A 19,910-nucleotide genomic window follows, 5' to 3' on the forward strand; every position below is an offset into this window, starting at 1 on the left:
GCGTCATGGTGCTGTCTGGTGCCTACCTTGCATTTTCAGTCCTATATCCTGCTTGCTCTTTCTTAATATCGTAATAGTTTGTATTTCTGGGTGTAATTTATTATCACCGTCCTGAATACCGTTAGTATGGCATCATGCTGTGTGGTGCTTTGCCGTATGGCACTGTGCGGCTTTTGCATTATGCAGTATTGTGCTTTACTGACGTGGTCAGCCCCATATCCAGCTTGCTTTTACTTTAATATCCTAATGGGTTACACCTAGCAGTAGAAACTATTATCATTGTCCCTACATCCATAACATCATGCTGTGCCGTATGGCGCGTCATTGTGCTGTATGGTTCCTTCCTGGTGTTTTCAGTCCTATATTAGTTTGCTTTTTCTTAATATCCTTAAAGTTTGAATAAATCCATTGTCCCTAAAACCGTAAGTATAGCATTGTGCTGTCTTGTGCCTACCTGGCATTTTCAGTCCTATACCAGCTTCCTTTTACTTATTATCCTACGAGTTTGTCTAAATATTTTCATTGTCCCTAAAACCGTCAGTATAGCATTGTGCTGTATATTGCGGCATTGTGCTGTCTGATGCCTGCCTGCCATTTTCAGTCCTATAACCTGCTTGCTCTTCCTAAATCCTAACAATTTCCGTTTCAGAACGTAATGCGTCTCTAAAACTATGTGCTCTTGTGCCATGTGGTGTGACATTGTGCTGTATGGTGCTTTCCTAACATTTTGAGTCCAGTATCCAGCTTGCTCTTAATAGTTTTCATGTCAGAATGTACTGGTTCTCTAAAACTATGTGGTGTCGTGCGGTGTGGCATGGCAATGTTCTGTATGGTGTCTACCTAAAGTTTTCACTCCGATTTCCAGCTAGCTTTTACTTAATATCCTAATACAGAGATTCTTAAACTTGCTTTTCAAGGCACCTTCCTGGTGTTTTCAGTCCTATATCAGCCTGCTATTTCTTAATAATTATCCTAAAAGTTTGAATAAATCCATCGTCCCTAAAACCATAAGTATAGCATTGTGCTGTACATTGCGGCATTGTGCTGTCTTGTGCCTACCTGGCATTTACAGTCCTATATCCTGCTTGCTCTTCCCTAATATTGTAATAGTTTGTATTTCTGGGTGTAATTTATTATCACCGTCCTTAATACCGTTAGTATGGCACCATGCTATGTGGTGCTTTGCCGTATGGCACTGTGCGGCTTTTGCATTATGCAGTATTGTGCTTTACTGACGTGGTCAGCCCCATATCCAGCTTGCTTTTACTTTAATATCCTAATAGGTTACACCTAGCAGTAGAAACTATTATCATTGTCCCTACATCCATAACATCATGCTGTGCCGTTTTGGCACGTCATTGTGCTGTATGGTTCCTTCCTGGTGTTTTCAGTCCTATATTAGCTTGCTTTTTCTTAATATCCTTAAAGTTTAAATAAATCCATCGTCCCTAAAACCGTAAGTATAGCATTGTGCTGTACATTGCGACATTGTGCTTTCTATTTTCAGTCCTATACCAGCTTCCTTTTACTTATTATCCTACGAGTTTGTCTAAATATTTTCATTGTCCCTAAAACCGTAAGTATAGCATTGTGCTGTATATTGCGGCATTGTGCTTTCTGATGCCTGCCTGGCATTTTCAGTCCTATAACCTGCTTGCTCTTCCTAAATCCTAACAATTTCTGTTTCAGAATGTAATGCGTCTCTAAAACTATGTGCTCTTGTGCCATATGGTGTGACATTGTGCTGTATGATGCTTTCCTAACATTTTGAGTCCAGTATCCAGCTTGCTCTTAATATCCTAATAGTTTTCATGTCAGAATGTACTGGTTCTCTAAAAGTATGTGGTGGTGTACAGTGTGGCATGGCAATGTTCTGTATGGTGTCTACCTAAAGATTTCACTCCGATTTCCAGCTGGCTTTTACTTAATATCCTAATACAGAGATTCTCAAACTTGCTTTTCAAGGCACCTTCCTGGTGTTTTCAGTCCTATATCAGCCTGCTATTTCTTATCCTAAAAGTTTGTCTAAATAAATCCATCATCCCTAAAACCGTAAGCATAGCATTGTGCTGTACATTGCGTCATGGTGCTGTCTGGTGCCTACCTTGCATTTTCAGTCCTATATCCTGCTTGCTCTTCCTTAATATAATAGTTTGTATTTCTGGGTGTAATTTATTATCACCGTCCTGAATACCGTTAGTATGGCATCATGCTGTGTGGTGCTTTGCCGTATGGCACTGTGCGGCTTTTGCATTATGCAGTATTGTGCTTTACTGACGTGGTCAGCCCCATATCCAGCTTGCTTTTACTTTAATATCCTAATAGGTTACACCTAGCAGTAGAAACTATTATCATTGTCCCTACATCCATAACAACATGCTGTGCCGTTTTGGCACGTCATTATGCTGTATGGTTCCTTCCTGGTGTTTTCAGTCCTATATTAGTTTGCTTTTTCTTAATATCCTTAAAGTTTGAATAAATCCATTGTCCCTAAAACCATAAGTATAGCATTGTGCTGTCTTGTGCCTACCTGGCATTTTCAGTCCTATACCAGCTTCCTTTTATTTATTATCCTACGAGTTTGTCTAAATATTTTCATTGTCCCTAAAACCGTAAGTATAGCATTGTGCTGTATATTGCGGCATTGTGCTGTCTGATGCCTGCCTGGCATTTTCAGTCCTATAACCTGCTTGCTCTTCCTAAATCCTAACAATTTCTGTTTCAGAATGTAATGCGTCTCTAAAACTATGTGCTATTGTGCCATATGGTGTGACATTGTGCTGTATGATGCTTTCCTAACATTTTGAGTCCAGTATCCAGCTTGCTCTTAATATCCTAATAGTTTTCATGTCAGAATGTACTGGTTCTCTAAAAGTATGTGGTGGTGTACAGTGTGGCATGGCAATGTTCTGTATGGTGTCTACCTAAAGATTTCACTCCGATTTCCAGCTGGCTTTTACTTAATATCCTAATACAGAGATTCTCAAACTTGCTTTTCAAGGCACCTTCCTGGTGTTTTCAGTCCTATATCAGCCTGCTATTTCTTATCCTAAAAGTTTGTCTAAATAAATCCATCGTCCCTAAAACCGTAAGCATAGCATTGTGCTGTACATTGCGTCATGTTGCTGTCTGGTGCCTACCTTGCATTTTCAATCCTATATCCTGCTTGCTCTTCCTTAATATCATAATAGTTTGTATTTCTGGGTGTAATTTATTATCACCGTCCTGAATACCGTTAGTATGGCATCATGCTGTGTGGTGCTTTGCCGTATGGCACTGTGCGGCTTTTGCATTATGCAGTATTGTGCTTTACTGACGTGGTCAGCCCCATATCCAGCTTGCTTTTACTTTAATATCCTAATAGGTTACACCTAGCAGTAGAAACTATTATCATTGACCCTTCATCCATAACAACATGCTGTGCCGTTTTGGCACGTCATTGTGCTGTATGGTTCCTTCCTGGTGTTTTCAGTCCTATATTAGTTTGCTTTTTCTTAATATCCTTAAAGTTTGAATAAATCCATTGTCCCTAAAACCGTAAGTATAGCATTGTGCTGTCTTGTACCTACCTGACATTTTCAGTCCTATACCAGCTTCCTTTTATTTATTATCCTACGAGTTTGTCTAAATATTTTCATTGTCCCTAAAACCGTTAGCACAATGCCGCAATATACAGCACAATGCTATACTGTCTGATGCCTGCCTGGCATTTTCAGTCCTATAACCTGCTTGCTCTTCCTAAATCCTAACAATTTCTGTTTCAGAATGTAATGCGTCTCTAAAACTATGTGCTCTTGTGACATTGTGCTGTATGGTGCTTTCCTAACATTTGGAGTCCAATATCCAGCTTGCTCTTAATAACCTAATAGTTTTCATGTCAGAATGTACTGGTTCTCTAAAACTATGTGGTGGTGGTGTGGGTGTGGCATGGCAATGTTCTATATGGTGTCTACCTAAAGTTTTCACTCCGATTTCCAGCTAGCTTTTACTTAATATCCTAATACAGAGATTCTCAAACTTGGTTTTCAAGGCACCTTAATGGTCCAAATTTTAAGTATATCCAGTTCTGTAAGGTGCCTTGCATTATGGCATCATGTGACATGTTGACTTCCTGTAGGGTGTTGTGCGTTTCGTTTAAAATTGTCTGTTTTATATTGTTTACAGACTTTACTTACTAGTATTGTTTCCACTTCTCACTAGGGCAGATACTCTATTGAATGTTGAGGTTTTTGGGTACCTTAAAGAGAAAAGGGTTTGCTTCATCCATTAGCAAATTTGCAAGAGGAAGCCAATGTCTTGAAACACGGAGGACAGCTGTGTGGGTGACATTAAAAGCAAGCATCAGGATCCAGTGCTGCAGACTATTGTGTCTCCGAAGCTGCCGGACTCGATGTTTATTGACTTCGGTGCACAGGTAAATATCTTTTGTATTCGTTTTAGATAATTATATTCCTTTCATATTGTAATAGTTTGTATTGCTGGGTATAACATGTTTTGATGGCTGTATTGTGCCTTGCTAAAGTTGTCAGCCCATATCCATCTTGCTTTTTCTTCATATCCTAATAGTTTGAATATCTGGGTTAAACCAATATTCGGCATCCCTACAACCGTTCGACTTAATTGCCGCTTGCCGTGCGGCAGAGGATTGTGCTATATGGTGCCTTCCTTACGTCTGTCCCATCTCCAGCATGCTTTCATTTTAAATCCTTCTAGTTTGCCTTTCTAAAACTATGCGGTGCTGTACCGTATGGCATGGTGCTGTTATGGTGCTTTCGTACCATTTTAAGTCCCTATCCAGCTTGCTGCTTCTTAATATCCTAATAGTTTGAATATCTGGGTTAAACCCAGTATTCAGCATCCCTACAACCGTTGGACTTAATTGCCACTTGTGCCGGTAGGGTAAGCTTGCTATCGCCGTTAGTATAGGACCATGCTGTGCCGTATAGTGCCGCTTGGCATTGTGCTGTATGGTGCCTTGCAGTATGTCTTCATGTGGTATGTTGACTTTCTGTAGGGTGTTGTGCATTTCAAATTTGCAGTTTTATATTGTTTAGAGGCTTTATTTACTACTGTTGTTTCCACTTCTGACTAGGGAGCTACTCTATTGAATATTGAGGTAATTAATATCTTAACACAAAGGTTCCCAAACTGTCTCTATCGTTCCATGTTTTAAGTATATTCAGTTCTGTACGGAGCCTTGCTGTATGGCGTCGTGTAGACGTGTTGTGCCAGTTATTTGAAGTTGGTAGTTTTATATTGTTTACAGACTGACTTGTATTGTTTCCACTTCTCACTAGGGCAGCTACTCTATTGAATATTGAGGTTTTTGGGTACCTGAAAGAAAATGGTTTGCTTCTTCCATTGGCAATGTCTTCAAATAATCTTGGATGTTCTAGATGGCTCTGTGGTGGGCAATAAAAGCAAGCATCAGGATCCAGTGCTGCAGACTACAGAGTTTCGGATACTGCTGGACAAGATGAGTATTGAGTTCAGTGCACAGGTAAATATATCCTGTATACATTTTGTACAACTAGATTCCTTTCATATCGGAACAGTTTGTATTGCTGGGAGAACCCTTTTTAATGCTCCCTAAAACAGTTAGTTGGCATCATGCTCTTTGGTGTTTTGCCGTATAGAAATACAAGGTATGGCATTGTGCAGTATAGTGCCTTCCTTGTGTTTTCAGTCCTATATCCTGCTTGCTCTTCCCTAATATCGTAATAGTTTGTATTTCTGGGTGTAATTTATTATCACCGTCCTTAATACCGTTAGTATGGCACCATGCTGTGTGGTGCTTTGCCGTATGGCACAGTGCGGCTTTTGCATTATGCAGTATTGTGCTTTACTGACGTGGTCAGCCCCATATCCAGCTTGCTTTTACTTTAATATCCTAATAGGTTACACCTAGCAGTAGAAACTATTATCATTGTCCCTACATCCATAACATCATGCTGTGCCGTTTTGGCACGTCATTGTGCTGTATGGTTCCTTCCTGGTGTTTTCAGTCCTATATTAGCTTGCTTTTTCTTAATATCCTTAAAGTTTAAATAAATCCATCGTCCCTAAAACCGTAAGTATAGCATTGTGCTGTACATTGCGACATTGTGCTGTCTGATGCCTACCTGGCATTTTCAGTCCTATACCAGCTTCCTTTTACTTATTATCCTACGAGTTTGTCTAAATATTTTCATTGTCCCTAAAACCGTAAGTATAGCATTGTGCTGTATATTGCGGCATTGTGCTTTCTGATGCCTGCCTGGCATTTTCAGTCCTATAACCTGCTTGCTCTTCCTAAATCCTAACAATTTCTGTTTCAGAATGTAATGCGTCTCTAAAACTATGTGCTCTTGTGCCATATGGTGTGACATTGTGCTGTATGATGCTTTCCTAACATTTTGAGTCCAGTATCCAGCTTGCTCTTAATATCCTAATAGTTTTCATGTCAGAATGTACTGGTTCTCTAAAAGTATGTGGTGGTGTGCAGTGTGGCATGGCAATGTTCTGTATGGTGTCTACCTAAAGATTTCACTCCGATTTCCAGCTGGCTTTTACTTAGTATCCTAATACAGAGATTCTCAAACTTGCTTTTCAAGGCACCTTCCTGGTGTTTTCAGTCCTATATCAGCCTGCTATTTCTTATCCTAAAGTTTGTCTAAATAAATCCATCTTCCCTAAAACCGTAAGCATAGCATTGTGCTGTACATTGCGTCATGGTGCTGTCTGGTGCCTACCTTGCATTTTCAGTCCTATATCCTGCTTGCTCTTTCTTAATATCGTAATAGTTTGTATTTCTGGGTGTAATTTATTATCACCGTCCTGAATACCGTTAGTATGGCATCATGCTGTGTGGTGCTTTGCCGTATGGCACTGTGCGGCTTTTGCATTATGCAGTATTGTGCTTTACTGACGTGGTCAGCCCCATATCCAGCTTGCTTTTACTTTAATATCCTAATAGGTTACACCTAGCAGTAGAAACTATTATCATTGTCCCTACATCCATAACAACATGCTGTGCCGTTTTGGCACGTCATTATGCTGTATGGTTCCTTCCTGGTGTTTTCAGTCCTAGATTAGTTTGCTTTTTCTTAATATCCTTAAAGTTTGAATAAATCCATTGTCCCTAAAACCGTAAGTATAGCATTGTGCTGTCTTGTGCCTACCTGGCATTTTCAGTCCTATACCAGCTTCCTTTTATTTATTATCCTACGAGTTTGTCTAAATATTTTCATTGTCCCTAAAACCGTAAGTATAGCATTGTGCTGTATATTGCGGCATTGTGCTGTCTGATGCCTGCCTGCCATTTTCAGTCCTCTAACCTGCTTGCTCTTCCTAAATCCTAACAATTTCCGTTTCAGAATGTAATGCGTCTCTAAAACTATGTGCTCTTGTGCCATGTGGTGTGACATTGTGCTGTATGGTGCTTTCCTAACATTTTGAGTCCAGTATCCAGCTTGCTCTTAATAGTTTTCATGTTAGAATGTACTGGTTCTCTAAAACTATGTGGTGTCGTGCGGTGTGGCATGGCAATGTTCTGTATGGTGTCTACCTAAAGTTTTCACTCCGATTTCCAGCTAGCTTTTACTTAATATCCTAATACAGAGATTCTTAAACTTGCTTTTCAAGGCACCTTCCTGGTGTTTTCAGTCCTATATCAGCCTGCTATTTCTTAATAATTATCCTAAAAGTTTGAATAAATCCATCGTCCCTAAAACCATAAGTATAGCATTGTGCTGTACATTGCGGCATTGTGCTGTCTTGTGCCTACCTGGCATTTACAGTCCTACATCCTGCTTGCTCTTCCCTAATATTGTAATAGTTTGTATTTCTGGGTGTAATTTATTATCACCGTCCTTAATACCGTTAGTATGGCACCATGCTGTGTGGTGCTTTGCCGTATGGCACTGTGCGGCTTTTGCATTATGCAGTATTGTGCTTTACTGACGTGGTCAGCCCCATATCCAGCTTGCTTTTACTTTAATATCCTAATAGGTTACACCTAGCAGTAGAAACTATTATCATTGTCCCTACATCCATAACATCATGCTGTGCCGTTTTGGCACGTCATTGTGCTGTATGGTTCCTTCCTGGTGTTTTCAGTCCTATATTAGCTTGCTTTTTCTTAATATCCTTAAAGTTTAAATAAATCCATCGTCCCTAAAACCGTAAGTATAGCATTGTGCTGTACATTGCGACATTGTGCTTTCTATTTTCAGTCCTATACCAGCTTCCTTTTACTTATTATCCTACGAGTTTGTCTAAATATTTTCATTGTCCCTAAAACCGTAAGTATAGCATTGTGCTGTATATTGCGGCATTGTGCTTTCTGATGCCTGCCTGGCATTTTCAGTCCTATAACCTGCTTGCTCTTCCTAAATCCTAACAATTTCTGTTTCAGAATGTAATGCGTCTCTAAAACTATGTGCTCTTGTGCCATATGGTGTGACATTGTGCTGTATGATGCTTTCCTAACATTTTGAGTCCAGTATCCAGCTTGCTCTTAATATCCTAATAGTTTTCATGTCAGAATGTACTGGTTCTCTAAAAGTATGTGGTGGTGTGCAGTGTGGCATGGCAATGTTCTGTATGGTGTCTACCTAAAGATTTCACTCCGATTTCCAGCTGGCTTTTACTTAATATCCTAATACAGAGATTCTCAAACTTACTTTTCAAGGCACCTTCCTGGTGTTTTCAGTCCTATATCAGCCTGCTATTTCTTATCCTAAAAGTTTGTCTAAATAAATCCATCATCCCTAAAACCGTAAGCATAGCATTGTGCTGTACATTGCGTCATGGTGCTGTCTGGTGCCTACCTTGCATTTTCAGTCCTATATCCTGCTTGCTCTTCCTTAATATCATAATAGTTTGTATTTCTGGGTGTAATTTATTATCACCGTCCTGAATACCGTTAGTATGGCATCATGCTGTGTGGTGCTTTGCCGTATGGCACTGTGCGGCTTTTGCATTATGCAGTATTGTGCTTTACTGACGTGGTCAGCCCCATATCCAGCTTGCTTTTACTTTAATATCCTAATAGGTTACACCTAGCAGTAGAAACTATTATCATTGTCCCTACATCCATAACAACATGCTGTGCCGTTTTGGCACGTCATTGTGCTGTATGGTTCCTTCCTGGTGTTTTCAGTCCTATATTAGTTTGCTTTTTCTTAATATCCTTAAAGTTTGAATAAATCCATTGTCCCTAAAACCGTAAGTATAGCATTGTGCTGTCTTGTGCCTACCTGACATTTTCAGTCCTATACCAGCTTCCTTTTATTTATTATCCTACGAGTTTGTCTAAATATTTTCATTGTCCCTAAAACCGTTAGTATAGCATTGTGCTGTATATTGCGGCATTGTGCTGTCTGATGCCTGCCTGGCATTTTCAGTCCTATAACCTGCTTGCTCTTCCTAAATCCTAACAATTTCTGTTTCAGAATGTAATGCGTCTCTAAAACTATGTGCTCTTGTGACATTGTGCTGTATGGTGCTTTCCTAACATTTGGAGTCCAATATCCAGCTTGCTCTTAATAACCTAATACAGGCCTGGCCAACCTGTGGCTCTCCAGATGTTGTGAAACTACACATCCCAGCATGCCCTGCCACAGTTTTAGCCTTCCCTAATAGCAAAACTGTAGCAAAGCATGATGGGACTTGTAGTTTTACAACAGCTGGAGAGCCACGGGTTGGCCAGGCCTGGAATAGTTTTCATGTCAGAATGTACTGGTTCTCTAAAACTATGTGGTGGTGGTGGTGGTGTGGGTGTGGCATGGCAATGTTCTGTATGGTGTCTACCTAAAGTTTTCACTCCGATTTCCAGCTAGCTTTTACTTAATATCCTAATAGAGATTCTCAAACTTGGTTTTCAAGGCACCTTAATGGTCCAAATTTTAAGTATATCCAGTTCTGTAAGGTGCCTTGCATCATGTGACATGTTGACTTCCTGTAGGGTGTTGTGCGTTTCATTTAAAATTGTCTGTTTTATATTGTTTACAGACTTTACTTACTAGTATTGTTTCCACTTCTCACTAGGGCAGATACTCTATTGAATGTTGAGGTTTTTGGGTACCTGAAAGAGAAAAGGGTTTGCTTCATCCATTAGCAAATTTGCAAGAGGAAGCCAATGTCTTGAAACACGGAGGACAGCTGTGTGGGTGACATTAAAAGCAAGCATCAGGATCCAGTGCTGCAGACTATTGTGTCTCCGAAGCTGCCGGACTCAATGTTTATTGACTTCGGTGCACAGGTAAATATCTTTTGTATTCGTTTTAGATAACTATATTCCTTTCATATTGTAATAGTTTGTATTGCTGGGTATAACATGTTTTGATGGCTGTATTGTGCCTTGCTGAAGTTGTCAGCCCATATCCATCTTGCTTTTTCTTCATATCCTAATAGTTTGAATATCTGGGTTAAACCAATATTCGGCATCCCTACAACCGTTCGACTTAATTGCCGCTTGCCGTGCGGCAGAGGATTGTGCTATATGGTGCCTTCCTTACGTCTGTCCCATCTCCAGCATGCTTTCATTTTAAATCCTTCTAGTTTGCCTTTCTAAAACTATGCGGTGCTGTACCGTATGGCATGGTGCTGTTATGGTGCTTTCGTACCATTTTAAGTCCCTATCCAGCTTGCTGCTTCTTAATATCCTAATAGTTTGAATATCTGGGTTAAACCCAGTATTCAGCATCCCTACAACCGTTGGACTTAATTGCCACTTGTGCCGGTAGGGTAAGCTTGCTATCGCCGTTAGTATAGGACCATGCTGTGCCGTATAGTGCCGCTTGGCATTGTGCTGTATGGTGCCTTGCAGTATGTCTTCATGTGGTATGTTGACTTTCTGTAGGGTGTTGTGCATTTCAAATTTGCAGTTTTATATTGTTTAGAGGCTTTATTTACTACTGTTGTTTCCACTTCTGACTAGGGAGCTACTCTATTGAATATTGAGGTAATTAATATCTTAACACAAAGGTTCCCAAACTGTCTCTATCGTTCCATGTTTTAAGTATATTCAGTTCTGTACGGAGCCTTGCTGTATGGCGTCGTGTAGACGTGTTGTGCCAGTTATTTGAAGTTGGTAGTTTTATATTGTTTACAGACTGACTTGTATTGTTTCCACTTCTCACTAGGGCAGCTACTCTATTGAATATTGAGGTTTTTGGGTACCTGAAAGAAAATGGTTTGCTTCTTCCATTGGCAATGTCTTCAAATAATCTTGGATGTTCTAGATGGCTCTGTGGTGGGCAATAAAAGCAAGCATCAGGATCCAGTGCTGCAGACTACAGAGTTTCGGATACTGCTGGACAAGATGAGTATTGAGTTCAGTGCACAGGTAAATATATCCTGTATACATTTTGTACAACTAGATTCCTTTCATATCGGAACAGTTTGTATTGCTGGGAGAACCCTTTTTAATGCTCCCTAAAACAGTTAGTTGGCATCATGCTCTTTGGTGTTTTGCCGTATAGAAATACAAGGTATGGCATTGTGCAGTATAGTGCCTTCCTTGTGTTTTCAGTCCTATATCCTGCTTGCTCTTCCCTAATATCGTAATAGTTTGTATTTCTGGGTGTAATTTATTATCACCGTCCTTAATACCGTTAGTATGGCACCATGCTGTGTGGTGCTTTGCCGTATGGCACTGTGCGGCTTTTGCATTATGCAGTATTGTGCTTTACTGACGTGGTCAGCCCCATATCCAGCTTGCTTTTACTTTAATATCCTAATAGGTTACACCTAGCAGTAGAAACTATTATCATTGTCCCTACATCCATAACATCATGCTGTGCCGTTTTGGCACGTCATTGTGCTGTATGGTTCCTTCCTGGTGTTTTCAGTCCTATATTAGCTTGCTTTTTCTTAATATCCTTAAAGTTTAAATAAATCCATCGTCCCTAAAACCGTAAGTATAGCATTGTGCTGTAGATTGCGACATTGTGCTTTCTATTTTCAGTCCTATACCAGCTTCCTTTTACTTATTATCCTACGAGTTTGTCTAAATATTTTCATTGTCCCTAAAACCGTAAGTATAGCATTGTGCTGTATATTGCGGCATTGTGCTTTCTGATGCCTGCCTGGCATTTTCAGTCCTATAACCTGCTTGCTCTTCCTAAATCCTAACAATTTCTGTTTCAGAATGTAATGCGTCTCTAAAACTATGTGCTCTTGAGCCATATGGTGTGACATTGTGCTGTATGATGCTTTCCTAACATTTTGAGTCCAGTATCCAGCTTGCTCTTAATATCCTAATAGTTTTCATGTCAGAATGTACTGGTTCTCTAAAAGTATGTGGTGGTGTGCAGTGTGGCATGGCAATGTTCTGTATGGTGTCTACCTAAAGATTTCACTCCGATTTCCAGCTGGCTTTTACTTAATATCCTAATACAGAGATTCTCAAACTTGCTTTTCAAGGCAGTTTCCTGGTGTTTTCAGTCCTATATCAGCCTGCTATTTCTTATCCTAAAGTTTGTCTAAATAAATCCATCGTCCCTAAAACCGTAAGCATAGCATTGTGCTGTACATTGCGTCATGGTGCTGTCTGGTGCCTACCTTGCATTTTCAGTCCTATATCCTGCTTGCTCTTTCTTAATATCGTAATAGTTTGTATTTCTGGGTGTAATTTATTATCACCGTCCTGAATACCGTTAGTATGGCATCATGCTGTGTGGTGCTTTGCCGTATGGCACTGTGCGGCTTTTGCATTATGCAGTATTGTGCTTTACTGACGTGGTCAGCCCCATATCCAGCTTGCTTTTACTTTAATATCCTAATAGGTTACACCTAGCAGTAGAAACTATTATCATTGACCCTTCATCCATAACAACATGCTGTGCCGTTTTGGCACGTCATTGTGCTGTATGGTTCCTTCCTGGTGTTTTCAGTCCTATATTAGTTTGCTTTTTCTTAATATCCTTAAAGTTTGAATAAATCCATTGTCCCTAAAACCGTAAGTATAGCATTGTGCTGTCTTGTACCTACCTGACATTTTCAGTCCTATACCAGCTTCCTTTTATTTATTATCCTACGAGTTTGTCTAAATATTTTCATTGTCCCTAAAACCGTTAGCACAATGCCGCAATATACAGCACAATGCTATACTGTCTGATGCCTGCCTGGCATTTTCAGTCCTATAACCTGCTTGCTCTTCCTAAATCCTAACAATTTCTGTTTCAGAATGTAATGCGTCTCTAAAACTATGTGCTCTTGTGACATTGTGCTGTATGGTGCTTTCCTAACATTTGGAGTCCAATATCCAGCTTGCTCTTAATAACCTAATACAGGCCTGGCCAACCTGTGGCTCTCCAGATGTTGTGAAACTACACATCCCAGCATGCCCTGCCACAGTTTTAGCCTTCCCTAATAGCAAAACTGTAGCAAAGCATGATGGGACTTGTAGTTTTACAACAGCTGGAGAGCCACGGGTTGGCCAGGCCTGGAATAGTTTTCATGTCAGAATGTACTGGTTCTCTAAAACTATGTGGTGGTGGTGTGGGTGTGGCATGGCAATGTTCTATATGGTGTCTACCTAAAGTTTTCACTCCGATTTCCAGCTAGCTTTTACTTAATATCCTAATACAGAGATTCTCAAACTTGGTTTTCAAGGCACCTTAATGGTCCAAATTTTAAGTATATCCAGTTCTGTAAGGTGCCTTGCATTATGGCATCATGTGACATGTTGACTTCCTGTAGGGTGTTGTGCGTTTCGTTTAAAATTGTCTGTTTTATATTGTTTACAGACTTTACTTACTAGTATTGTTTCCACTTCTCACTAGGGCAGATACTCTATTGAATGTTGAGGTTTTTGGGTACCTGAAAGAGAAAAGGGTTTGCTTCATCCATTAGCAAATTTGCAAGAGGAAGCCAATGTCTTGAAACACGGAGGACAGCTGTGTGGGTGACATTAAAAGCAAGCATCAGGATCCAGTGCTGCAGACTATTGTGTCTCCGAAGCTGCCGGACTCGATGTTTATTGACTTCGGTGCACAGGTAAATATCTTTTGTATTCGTTTTAGATAATTATATTCCTTTCATATTGTAATAGTTTGTATTGCTGGGTATAACATGTTTTGATGGCTGTATTGTGCCTTGCTGAAGTTGTCAGCCCATATCCATCTTGCTTTTTCTTCATATCCTAATAGTTTGAATATCTGGGTTAAACCAATATTCGGCATCCCTACAACCGTTCGACTTAATTGCCGCTTGCCGTGCGGCAGAGGATTGTGCTATATGGTGCCTTCCTTACGTCTGTCCCATCTCCAGCATGCTTTCATTTTAAATCCTTCTAGTTTGCCTTTCTAAAACTATGCGGTGCTGTACCGTATGGCATGGTGCTGTTATGGTGCTTTCGTACCATTTTAAGTCCCTATCCAGCTTGCTGCTTCTTAATATCCTAATAGTTTGAATATCTGGGTTAAACCCAGTATTCAGCATCCCTACAACCGTTGGACTTAATTGCCACTTGTGCCGGTAGGGTAAGCTTGCTATCGCCGTTAGTATAGGACCATGCTGTGCCGTATAGTGCCGCTTGGCATTGTGCTGTATGGTGCCTTGCAGTATGTCTTCATGTGGTATGTTGACTTTCTGTAGGGTGTTGTGCATTTCAAATTTGCAGTTTTATATTGTTTAGAGGCTTTATTTACTACTGTTGTTTCCACTTCTGACTAGGGAGCTACTCTATTGAATATTGAGGTAATTAATATCTTAACACAAAGGTTCCCAAACTGTCTCTATCGTTCCATGTTTTAAGTATATTCAGTTCTGTACGGAGCCTTGCTGTATGGCGTCGTGTAGACGTGTTGTGCCAGTTATTTGAAGTTGGTAGTTTTATATTGTTTACAGACTGACTTGTATTGTTTCCACTTCTCACTAGGGCAGCTACTCTATTGAATATTGAGGTTTTTGGGTACCTGAAAGAAAATGGTTTGCTTCTTCCATTGGCAATGTCTTCAAATAATCTTGGATGTTCTAGATGGCTCTGTGGTGGGCAATAAAAGCAAGCATCAGGATCCAGTGCTGCAGACTACAGAGTTTCGGATACTGCTGGACAAGATGAGTATTGAGTTCAGTGCACAGGTAAATATATCCTGTATACATTTTGTACAACTAGATTCCTTTCATATCGGAACAGTTTGTATTGCTGGGAGAACCCTTTTTAATGCTCCCTAAAACAGTTAGTTGGCATCATGCTCTTTGGTGTTTTGCCGTATAGAAATACAAGGTATGGCATTGTGCAGTATAGTGCCTTCCTTGTGTTTTCAGTCCTATATCCTGCTTGCTCTTCCCTAATATCGTAATAGTTTGTATTTCTGGGTGTAATTTATTATCACCGTCCTTAATACCGTTAGTATGGCACCATGCTGTGTGGTGCTTTGCCGTATGGCACAGTGCGGCTTTTGCATTATGCAGTATTGTGCTTTACTGACGTGGTCAGCCCCATATCCAGCTTGCTTTTACTTTAATATCCTAATAGGTTACACCTAGCAGTAGAAACTATTATCATTGTCCCTACATCCATAACATCATGCTGTGCCGTTTTGGCACGTCATTGTGCTGTATGGTTCCTTCCTGGTGTTTTCAGTCCTATATTAGCTTGCTTTTTCTTAATATCCTTAAAGTTTAAATAAATCCATCGTCCCTAAAACCGTAAGTATAGCATTGTGCTGTACATTGCGACATTGTGCTGTCTGATGCCTACCTGGCATTTTCAGTCCTATACCAGCTTCCTTTTACTTATTATCCTACGAGTTTGTCTAAATATTTTCATTGTCCCTAAAACCGTAAGTATAGCATTGTGCTGTATATTGCGGCATTGTGCTTTCTGATGCCTGCCTGGCATTTTCAGTCCTATAACCTGCTTGCTCTTCCTAAATCCTAACAATTTCTGTTTCAGAATGTAATGCGTCTCTAAAACTATGTGCTCTTGTGCCATATGGTGTGACATTGTGCTGTATGATGCTTTCCTAACATTTTGAGTCCAGTATCCAGCTTGCTCTTAATATCCTAATAGTTTTCATGTCAGAATGTACTGGTTCTCTAAAAGTATGTGGTGGTGTGCAGTGTGGCATGGCAATGTTCTGTATGGTGTCTACCTAAAGATTTCACTCCGATTTCCAGCTGGCTTTTACTTAATATCCTAATACAGAGATTCTCAAACTTGCTTTTCAAGGCACCTTCCTGGTGTTTTCAGTCCTATATCAGCCTGCTATTTCTTATCCTAAAGTTTGTCTAAATAAATCCATCTTCCCTAAAACCGTAAGCATAGCATTGTGCTGTACATTGCGTCATGGTGCTGTCTGGTGCCTACCTTGCATTTTCAGTCCTATATCCTGCTTGCTCTTTCTTAATATCGTAATAGTTTGTATTTCTGGGTGTAATTTATTATCACCGTCCTGAATACCGTTAGTATGGCATCATGCTGTGTGGTGCTTTGCCGTATGGCACTGTGCGGCTTTTGCATTATGCAGTATTGTGCTTTACTGACGTGGTCAGCCCCATATCCAGCTTGCTTTTACTTTAATATCCTAATAGGTTACACCTAGCAGTAGAAACTATTATCATTGTCCCTACATCCATAACAACATGCTGTGCCGTTTTGGCACGTCATTATGCTGTATGGTTCCTTCCTGGTGTTTTCAGTCCTAGATTAGTTTGCTTTTTCTTAATATCCTTAAAGTTTGAATAAATCCATTGTCCCTAAAACCGTAAGTATAGCATTGTGCTGTCTTGTGCCTACCTGGCATTTTCAGTCCTATACCAGCTTCCTTTTATTTATTATCCTACGAGTTTGTCTAAATATTTTCATTGTCCCTAAAACCGTAAGTATAGCATTGTGCTGTATATTGCGGCATTGTGCTGTCTGATGCCTGCCTGCCATTTTCAGTCCTCTAACCTGCTTGCTCTTCCTAAATCCTAACAATTTCCGTTTCAGAATGTAATGCGTCTCTAAAACTATGTGCTCTTGTGCCATGTGGTGTGACATTGTGCTGTATGGTGCTTTCCTAACATTTTGAGTCCAGTATCCAGCTTGCTCTTAATAGTTTTCATGTTAGAATGTACTGGTTCTCTAAAACTATGTGGTGTCGTGCGGTGTGGCATGGCAATGTTCTGTATGGTGTCTACCTAAAGTTTTCACTCCGATTTCCAGCTAGCTTTTACTTAATATCCTAATACAGAGATTCTTAAACTTGCTTTTCAAGGCACCTTCCTGGTGTTTTCAGTCCTATATCAGCCTGCTATTTCTTAATAATTATCCTAAAAGTTTGAATAAATCCATCGTCCCTAAAACCATAAGTATAGCATTGTGCTGTACATTGCGGCATTGTGCTGTCTTGTGCCTACCTGGCATTTACAGTCCTACATCCTGCTTGCTCTTCCCTAATATTGTAATAGTTTGTATTTCTGGGTGTAATTTATTATCACCGTCCTTAATACCGTTAGTATGGCACCATGCTGTGTGGTGCTTTGCCGTATGGCACTGTGCGGCTTTTGCATTATGCAGTATTGTGCTTTACTGACGTGGTCAGCCCCATATCCAGCTTGCTTTTACTTTAATATCCTAATAGGTTACACCTAGCAGTAGAAACTATTATCATTGTCCCTACATCCATAACAACATGCTGTGCCGTTTTGGCACGTCATTGTGCTGTATGGTTCCTTCCTGGTGTTTTCAGTCCTATATTAGTTTGCTTTTTCTTAATATCCTTAAAGTTTGAATAAATCCATTGTCCCTAAAACCATAAGTATAGCATTGTGCTGTCTTGTGCCTACCTGGCATTTTCAGTCCTATACCAGCTTCCTTTTATTTATTATCCTACGAGTTTGTCTAAATATTTTCATTGTCCCTAAAACCGTAAGTATAGCATTGTGCTGTATATTGCGGCATTGTGCTGTCTGATGCCTGCCTGGCATTTTCAGTCCTATAACCTGCTTGCTCTTCCTAAATCCTAACAATTTCTGTTTCAGAATGTAATGCGTCTCTAAAACTATGTGCTCTTGTGCCATATGGTGTGACATTGTGCTGTATGATGCTTTCCTAACATTTTGAGTCCAGTATCCAGCTTGCTCTTAATATCCTAATAGTTTTCATGTCAGAATGTACTGGTTCTCTAAAAGTATGTGGTGGTGTACAGTGTGGCATGGCAATGTTTTGTATGGTGTCTACCTAAAGATTTCACTCCGATTTCCAGCTGGCTTTTACTTAATATCCTAATACAGAGATTCTCAAACTTGCTTTTCAAGGCACCTTCCTGGTGTTTTCAGTCCTATATCAGCCTGCTATTTCTTATCCTAAAAGTTTGTCTAAATAAATCCATCGTCCCTAAAACCGTAAGCATAGCATTGTGCTGTACATTGCGTCATGTTGCTGTCTGGTGCCTACCTTGCATTTTCAATCCTATATCCTGCTTGCTCTTCCTTAATATCATAATAGTTTGTATTTCTGGGTGTAATTTATTATCACCGTCCTGAATACCGTTAGTATGGCATCATGCTGTGTGGTGCTTTGCCGTATGGCACTGTGCGGCTTTTGCATTATGCAGTATTGTGCTTTACTGACGTGGTCAGCCCCATATCCAGCTTGCTTTTACTTTAATATCCTAATAGGTTACACCTAGCAGTAGAAACTATTATCATTGACCCTTCATCCATAACAACATGCTGTGCCGTTTTGGCACGTCATTGTGCTGTATGGTTCCTTCCTGGTGTTTTCAGTCCTATATTAGTTTGCTTTTTCTTAATATCCTTAAAGTTTGAATAAATCCATTGTCCCTAAAACCGTAAGTATAGCATTGTGCTGTCTTGTACCTACCTGACATTTTCAGTCCTATACCAGCTTCCTTTTATTTATTATCCTACGAGTTTGTCTAAATATTTTCATTGTCCCTAAAACCGTTAGCACAATGCCGCAATATACAGCACAATGCTATACTGTCTGATGCCTGCCTGGCATTTTCAGTCCTATAACCTGCTTGCTCTTCCTAAATCCTAACAATTTCTGTTTCAGAATGTAATGCGTCTCTAAAACTATGTGCTCTTGTGACATTGTGCTGTATGGTGCTTTCCTAACATTTGGAGTCCAATATCCAGCTTGCTCTTAATAACCTAATACAGGCCTGGCCAACCTGTGGCTCTCCAGATGTTGTGAAACTACACATCCCAGCATGCCCTGCCACAGTTTTAGCCTTCCCTAATAGCAAAACTGTAGCAAAGCATGATGGGACTTGTAGTTTTACAACAGCTGGAGAGCCACGGGTTGGCCAGGCCTGGAATAGTTTTCATGTCAGAATGTACTGGTTCTCTAAAACTATGTGGTGGTGGTGTGGGTGTGGCATGGCAATGTTCTATATGGTGTCTACCTAAAGTTTTCACTCCGATTTCCAGCTAGCTTTTACTTAATATCCTAATACAGAGATTCTCAAACTTGGTTTTCAAGGCACCTTAATGGTCCAAATTTTAAGTATATCCAGTTCTGTAAGGTGCCTTGCATTATGGCATCATGTGACATGTTGACTTCCTGTAGGGTGTTGTGCGTTTCGTTTAAAATTGTCTGTTTTATATTGTTTACAGACTTTACTTACTAGTATTGTTTCCACTTCTCACTAGGGCAGATACTCTATTGAATGTTGAGGTTTTTGGGTACCTGAAAGAGAAAAGGGTTTGCTTCATCCATTAGCAAATTTGCAAGAGGAAGCCAATGTCTTGAAACACGGAGGACAGCTGTGTGGGTGACATTAAAAGCAAGCATCAGGATCCAGTGCTGCAGACTATTGTGTCTCCGAAGCTGCCGGACTCGATGTTTATTGACTTCGGTGCACAGGTAAATATCTTTTGTATTCGTTTTAGATAATTATATTCCTTTCATATTGTAATAGTTTGTATTGCTGGGTATAACATGTTTTGATGGCTGTATTGTGCCT

At 40.1% G+C, this 19,910-nt stretch overlaps 1 long non-coding RNA gene across 18 annotated transcripts in view; it reads left to right on the forward strand.

Annotated features, from left to right (window-relative positions):
• Nucleotides 1-19,910, forward strand: part of LOC135055198 (uncharacterized) — a 62,767-nt gene that overhangs the window by 20,727 nt on the left and 22,130 nt on the right. For 14 of the 18 annotated variants that reach the window (XR_010243683.1, XR_010243690.1, XR_010243689.1 and 11 more), the window contains exons 8-14: nt 4,201-4,414; nt 5,298-5,500; nt 10,030-10,243; nt 11,127-11,329; nt 13,770-13,983; nt 14,867-15,069; nt 19,597-19,810. This is a non-coding gene — a long non-coding RNA (uncharacterized LOC135055198). The remainder of the gene's footprint in view (nt 1-4,200; nt 4,415-5,297; nt 5,501-10,029; nt 10,244-11,126; nt 11,330-13,769; nt 13,984-14,866; nt 15,070-19,596; nt 19,811-19,910) is intronic. The other 4 variants (XR_010243687.1, XR_010243686.1, XR_010243684.1 and 1 more) reach the window with 4 other exon arrangements.

This window comes from Pseudophryne corroboree, chromosome 3 (genome assembly GCF_028390025.1).
Source record: "Pseudophryne corroboree isolate aPseCor3 chromosome 3, aPseCor3.hap2, whole genome shotgun sequence".
Lineage (NCBI taxonomy): Eukaryota > Metazoa > Chordata > Amphibia > Anura > Myobatrachidae > Pseudophryne > Pseudophryne corroboree.